We start from the raw sequence: 7,207 nt of genomic DNA on the forward strand, positions 1-7,207 counted from the left end.
AATTAGGTTTTTGGCTCTTGTTCTGATCGTTTGGGGGTACGTAGGTATATATAGGAGGAAGGAGTACGTCGGTGGAGCTCTGAGGGGCCCACGAGGTAGGGAGCGCGCCCTAGGGGGTGCCCCCACCCTCGTGACCGCCTCTTTTGTTCCTTGGAGCAGGGTCCAAGTCTCCTGGATCACGTTCGGTGAGAAAATCACGTTCCTGAAGGTTTTATTCCGTTTGGACTCCATTTGATATTTCGTTTCTTCAAAACACTGAAATAGGCAAAAAACAGCAATTCCGGGCTGGGCCTCCGGTTAATAGGTTAGTCCGAAAAATAATATAAAAGTGGAAAATAAAGCCCAATATAGCCGAAAACAGTAGATAATATAGCATGGAGCAATCAAAAACTATAGATACGTTGGAGACGTATCAGGCATCCCCAAGCTTAATTCCTGCTCGTCCTCGAGTAGGTAAATGATAAAAAGAGAATTTTTGATGCGGAGTGCTACTTGGCATAATTTCAATGTAAATCTTCTTAATTGTGATATGAATATTCATATTAGAAAGATTCAAGACAAAAGTTCATATTGACATAAAAATAATAATACTTCAAGCAAACCAACAAAGCAATTATGTTTTCTTAAAGTAACATGGCCAAAGAAAGTTCATCCCTACAAAATCATATAGTTTAGTCGTTCTCCATTTTCTTCACACAAGAATGCTCTCATCATGCACAACCCCGATGACAAGCCAAGCAATTGTTTCATACCTTAATAATTTCAAACTCATAAACTTTCACGCAATACATGAGCGCGAGCCATGGATATAGCACTATGGGTGGAATAGAATAATGATGGGGTTATGTGGAGAAGACAAAAAAGGAGAAAGTCTCACATCAACGAGGCTAAACAATGGGCTAGGGAGATGCCCACCGATTGATGTTAATGCAAGGAGTAGGGATTGCCATGCAACGGATGCACTAGAGCTATAAATGTATGAAAGCTCAACAAAAGAAACTAGTGGGTGTGCATCCAACTTGCTTGCTCATGAAGACCTAGGGCACTTGAGGAGGCCCATTGTTGGAATATACAAACCAAGTTCTATAATGAAAATTCCCACTAGTATATGAAAGTGATAACATATGAGACTCTCTATATGAAAAACATGGTGCTACTTTGAAGCACAATATATGAGACTCGCTATATGAAGAACATGGTGCTACTTTGAAGCACAAGTGTGGAAAAAGGATAGTAGCATTGCCCCTTTTTATTTTTTTTATTTTTTGTGGGCCTTCTTTTTTTTTCTTTGGCCTTTTTTTATTGGGACAATGCTCTATTGAATGATGATCATCACACTTCTATTTATTTACAACTTAATGATTACAACTCGATACTAGAATAAATTATGACTCTATATGGATGCGTCCGGCGGTGTACTGGGATATGCAATGAATCAAGAGTGACAAGTGTGAAAAAATTATGAACGGTGGCTTTGCCACAAATACTATGTCAACTACATGATCATGCAAAGCAATATGACAATGACGAATGCGTGTCATGATGAACGGAATGGTGGAAAGTTGCATGGCAATATATCTCGGAATGGCTATGGAAATGCCATAATAGGTAGGTATGGTGGCTGTTTTGAGGAAGATATAAGGAGGTTTATGTGTGACAGAGTGTTTCATATCACGGGGTCTGGATGCACCGGCGAAGTTTGCACCAACTCTCGATGTGAGAAAGGGCAATGCACGGTACCGAAGAGGCTAGCAAGGATGGAAGGGTGAGAGTGCGTATAATCCATGGACTCAACATTAGTCATAAAGAACTCATATACTTATTGCAAAAATCTACAAGTCATCAAAAACGTCAGCAGCCTTAGATGTGAAGACATGCTCGATCATAAATTTGTTCTTGATCGTCCACAAAGACCAGCATATCGCACCCAGGCCAACCCAGAAAACCTTCTCAGTCACTCCAACCAGCGAGCTGGCAAGGTTTCTCAGCTCATGAAAGGAGGAGGGATTCCAAGAAACCTGGAGCCATGAACAGACACAGCTCCAGACCAGCTTAGCCAACACACAATGAAAAAAGATATGATTCGTATCCTCCGTGGCACCGCATAGGGCACAGAAAGCCGATCCCGGCCCGTTCCGCTTGCGAATTTGGTCGGCCGTAGGGAGACGACCTCTAAAGACCTGCCAGAGGAAGATTTTAATCTTAGGAGGAACTTTGGACCGCCAGATGCAGGAAAATCTATTCGAAGGGGAACCTCCGATGAGCCTAGAATACAAGGATTTAACTGAAAAACGACCAGAAGGAGAATGAGGCCAGATCACCGTATACGGCGTCTCCGAGAGCAAGGGGAACAAGGCAGAGAGTCTTTTCCAGTCATCCAACTCTTTAGGAGACAAGGAACAACGAAAAGCCAAATCCCAATTATTAGCCGCCACCTCCACGATGGAGATCTCCGGATTAGGACAAAACAAAAAAAGAACCGGAAAGCTAACAACCAGAGGAGTATCACCACACCACCAATCACGCCAAAAACGAACCGAGGAACCGTTACCAACATTGAACTTCACATGATCCAGGAATAAAGGTCTGACTTTAACAAGGTCTTTCCAGAATTGGAAGCCACGCCGGGCCACTGCAAACATCGGGCTAGAATGTGGGAAGTATTTAGCTTTAAGAATAGAGTACCATAAGGAACCAGCCCCACTAGTCATGATTTTCCACCACCATTTGATTAGAAGACATTTTTTCATGACCATCGTGTTGACAATCCGTAACCCCCCAAGGTTTTTAGGCCTACACATGAGCTTCCATTTAACCAGCCTATATTTCCGTTTGTTGTCAGCAGCATTCCAATAAAATGCACCCCTGTGCTTGTAAAAACCGGCATGAATACCAGCCGATAGGATATAGAAGCCCATTAGAAACATAGGGAGGGAGGAGAGGCAAGCGTTAATCAAAGCCACTTTGCCAGCATTGGTGTTATATCTACCTCTCCAGGGGAGAACCTTGTTTCCACCTTAGAAACAGCCGGAGCAAAATCCTTAGAGTGTAGCAGAACAGGAGAGATGGGAAGGCCCAGATATTTGAAGGGGAAGGAACCCAGGGAACAGTTAAGCAACCTAGCCACTCTCAAGGCCTCCGCATCATCAACACCAGTAACTAGGACCTCACTTTTGGAGAAGTTAATTTTAAGACCCGAGACGGCTTCAAAGCATAAAAGGATGAACTTGAGGTGGGCAATGCATGCATCATTCAATTCAACCATTATAATGGTGTCATCAGCGTATTGCAAGTGAGTGACACCATCAGGGACTAGATGAAAGAGACCACAGGCAGGATATGACCATGCTGAGCTGCCCTGGATAGAATGTGAGAAAAGGCATCGGCCACAAAATTGAACAGGACAGGAGAAGCAGGGTCCCCTTGACGCATGCCTCTGCCATTGACAAAAAAATTACTAATATGGCCATTCATAGAGACCGCAGTGTGGCCCCCCCGAGACCAACTGCATAATACGATGAACATACGCCCCGTCAAAACCTTCCGCTAGAAGAACCTTCCTGAGAAAAGGCTTACTGACCGAATCGTAGGCCTTCTCAAAGTCTAGTTTTAAAATAATGGACTTAGAATAATGAATCCTCAAGTCATGAACTATTTCATGAAGACAAAGGATACCATCTAATATTAAGCGCCCTTTGATGAAAGCTGACTGGTAGGGGCTGATAACTCTATGCGCAACAGGAGACAGGCGGGTAGCAAATCCCTTAGCAGGAAACTTAGCAAAATTATTGATAAGCGCAATGGGTCTGAACTAGGAGATCAGCTCAGCACCTTTTACTTTGGGAATCAGGGTGATCACCGCGTAATTGAGGTGAGAAATATCTATAGTGCCTAGGCAGAACCCCTGAATAACATTACAAATCAGCTGCCTCAACTGAGGCCAAAACTTCCAGAAGAAGGGAATCGAAAAGCCATTCGGCCCAGAAGTAGCATTCGGGTTAGCAGAATTAATCACATCCCAGATCTCCTTATCAGAAAGGGGCATCAACAACTCAGCATTTTCATCGGCTGAAATTTTCATATTGTGGTCCCACAAGGTTGGGGAGATAGAAAATCACGAGGGAGGTTTGGACCCTAATAACGAAGAGAAGAACTCCACCACGTGAGAGAGGATAACAGACTGGTCAGAACACCGCACACCATTAATGATTAGGCTGTTAATACCACAACGCCTCCTCCTACCATTAGCGATAGCAAAGAAATAATCCGTGGGGTAATCCCCTTTTAGAGTCCAATTAATCGTGCCCCGCTGGCGCCAATAAATTTCCGCCTGTTGATGCAAATGCATCAAGGCAGATTCAAGGTTGTATCGCAAAGACCACCCATCTTCAGAGAGCCCAAAAGAATCAGCTGAACAATCAAGGGCCGAGATTTGAGATTCGAGAGCGTCTTTCGAGCGACGCTCCTCTGCAGCATGATTACGGGACCAGCCTCTAAGAAATTTGCACAAATTGTAAGAGCAAAAGTGCCAATCATCGAGTGGACCAAAGGAACAAGGGTTAGTGGATAGAAGATGAGTAATCTTCGAGGCAAGCAGATCGTAAAACCCTTCAACAAGCAGCCAAGAGGCATCAAATTGGAATATGGCAGGAGGTCTATCTTGATGTAGCCCACCATCAAGAATAAGGGGGTGTGATCCGAGCCAACAATACATTTAGCGGTCAGGGAGGCCCGTGGAAAGAGAGAATCCCAACTAGAACACATAAAAACTCTATCAAGCACAGATCTAATCGGGTTGGCCTGATGGTTAGACCAAGTGAAGCGGGCCCCAATCCTAGGTAACTCGCGGATAGCATTGGTGCTAATGAAGTCGTTGAAAGCGTTCGCCAGCGTCCAGGAAAAATTGTCATTACCTTTGTCAGCAGGAGAGCGAAGGAGGTTGAAATCCCCATCGATAATTATCGGTAAATTACATGCCTCAATCTTAGCAGAGAGCTCGTCCAAGAATAAGGAGGAAAGCGAATGGTCAGCCGGGCCATAAACTACGATGATTTCCCATAAAATATTGAGGGCTTTGTGACAGACTACCGTGCTTTCCTAGAAAACACCATGACCAAAGGCCACAAAATCGAACATATCTTTTTTTGAGCCAATCAAGATCCCTCCCGAATGACCGGAAGCAGGTAGCACATGCCAATCAAATCTATCCATGCTCGCGATGGCAGAAAGTTCGTTAGGGGAGAAGGATTCTTTAAAGGTTTCAACCATCCCAACCAAGTCAATGTTGTTACCACGAATCAAGTCTTTAATTTGGTCGCGGCGCCCCCTAGCACCGAAACCTCTAATGTTCCAAAATAAGGCTTTCATTTATAAGAAAAGTTTTTAATACGGAGACTGGACCTGCTAGGAGCCACGCAGGGTTTAGATCTTTTAACAGGGCCCCTTCTGGAAGAAGAAGGATGGGGTTGGCCACTACCAACCTCCACACCATCGACCTGAGCCCGGACACCTTCCGAAGCTGTAGCCGAAGAGGCAACTGCCTCTTTTTCTTTAGCAATGGCCACCTGAGCCAACTCGTTAGCCTGGATAGTAGAGAGGAGAGAAAGGGGGGAGCCTACCTCGGGATCTACCGACACACCCACATCAGACATAATATTTAACAAGTGATCATCAGAAAGAGACGGGAGAACAAGCCGAATCGGGGAAGAGGGGGGAGAGGACCAAGATGATTACCTGAAGGGGGCAGATCCTTAGCAGCAGCCCGCCGCTCCGCCCGCTCCAAGATAGATCCGCCCGCATCACTGACCCGCCTTCCCTTGCGAGCCATGGAAGTGGGCGAACGAATCAAAGGAGACCGGGCCATGGGAGAAGCAGGAACGGGGCCCGAGCGTGACATCGATCCCAGGTCCTTGTCAAGGCGGCGGCAGACACCAGTCATAGATTGCTTAGAGCCCGAGGAGGCCCTGCTCTTCGCCGAGAACTTGCGGACTGACGATTTCTTCTTCCTCTTAGACTGCGACCTCACATCATCACGGGCAGGGGAGATGGGCAGGTCCTCAATTCCGGAACGGGTGGGGGAGATAGGACGGCCCGGAAGGTTGGAGCAGGCCCCAGAGATGGGGGTGGCCGAAATAGGCTGTTTCTTAAGCAACACATCATCAGCAGCTGGCTTCAGGGAATCAGTAGGAGGGACCGCCACCGACTCACGTGGGGCCAAGTCAACAGGAGCCTGAGATTGGAATAACTCCCGCTCCGAATCAGCCAACCCATCCCATCAGATTGAGTGAACCGCAAGTTAGAACCATCACTAGGGTTTTGACCACCCAAGGAGCCATCCCCCTCCTTATGGTGCTTGTCCGATGGGTTGGATGGGGTGGAGGAGAAGGTGGAGGGTGGAAGGCATCCGCCCCTTCGACCCGCACACGAAGCCTGACACCGTTGGGCAAAGGAAAAACGTCAATAGAGCCATGAACACATATCGGGTCAACACACCATATCTTGATACGAGCTGGGCCAACCCTTTCTAGCGACTCTGAATCCACCTCCACAGGCTTCTAAATTAAGACGCCAAACGCCATTAGGAAGGAAGAAGAACGAAGCCCTGCTGGCACATCATCCACCAGCACCCAGACCTGAGAGAGAGGACCAACCGCTTTTCCATTACAAGTAGCAGGCTTCACAGAAACCACCAGTTGATTGAGAGGGAGAGTGAAGCTAGTGCAAGAGGCAATCATACGAAGGTAGTCCTTGGAAGAGAACACAATAGAGAATTAATAGTCAGACAGCTGATTAACCTGCCAATCCCAACCCTCAACATCCCAGATTCGGAGCCCTTCAAGCAGAGTTTGGGACGAAATCTTTTGGTCTTTGACCGAGACTATGACAACATTTGTGAGTGAAGGGGCCGCCTCCAGGATAGGCAGATCGCTATCCATAGCAAAGAAGGTGCATCCAGGAAGACCCAGACTGAGCTGGAGGAAGGAAGGAGGCTTCTGGCGATTCATACAGTTGACTGTGAGGTTCCCGTCGGAGCGACAGATCAGGCAGAATAGGGGGTTGATGCATCTAGATTGGAAATGCCCAGGCCTATGACAAGCGAAGCAGGTGAGCGCAGAAGGGTTACTTGGGGCGGAGGAGTTGGGGCGATGCTGCGGGAGGGAGGGGGGAGGAGGAGGGGGAGGCGGGATCCCGTCCCCCATCCCCGATG

General features: G+C 46.8%; 1 pseudogene; it reads right to left on the reverse strand.

Annotated features, from left to right (window-relative positions):
• Window positions 1-1,832: 1,832 nt before the first annotated feature.
• LOC147959902 (uncharacterized) lies at window positions 1,833-6,734 on the reverse strand (annotated as a pseudogene).
• Window positions 6,735-7,207: the final 473 nt, after the last annotated feature.

This window comes from Triticum urartu, chromosome 7A (genome assembly GCF_056163025.1).
Source record: "Triticum urartu cultivar PI428250 chromosome 7A, HENAU_Tu73, whole genome shotgun sequence".
Classification (NCBI taxonomy): Eukaryota; Viridiplantae; Streptophyta; class Magnoliopsida; order Poales; family Poaceae; genus Triticum; species Triticum urartu.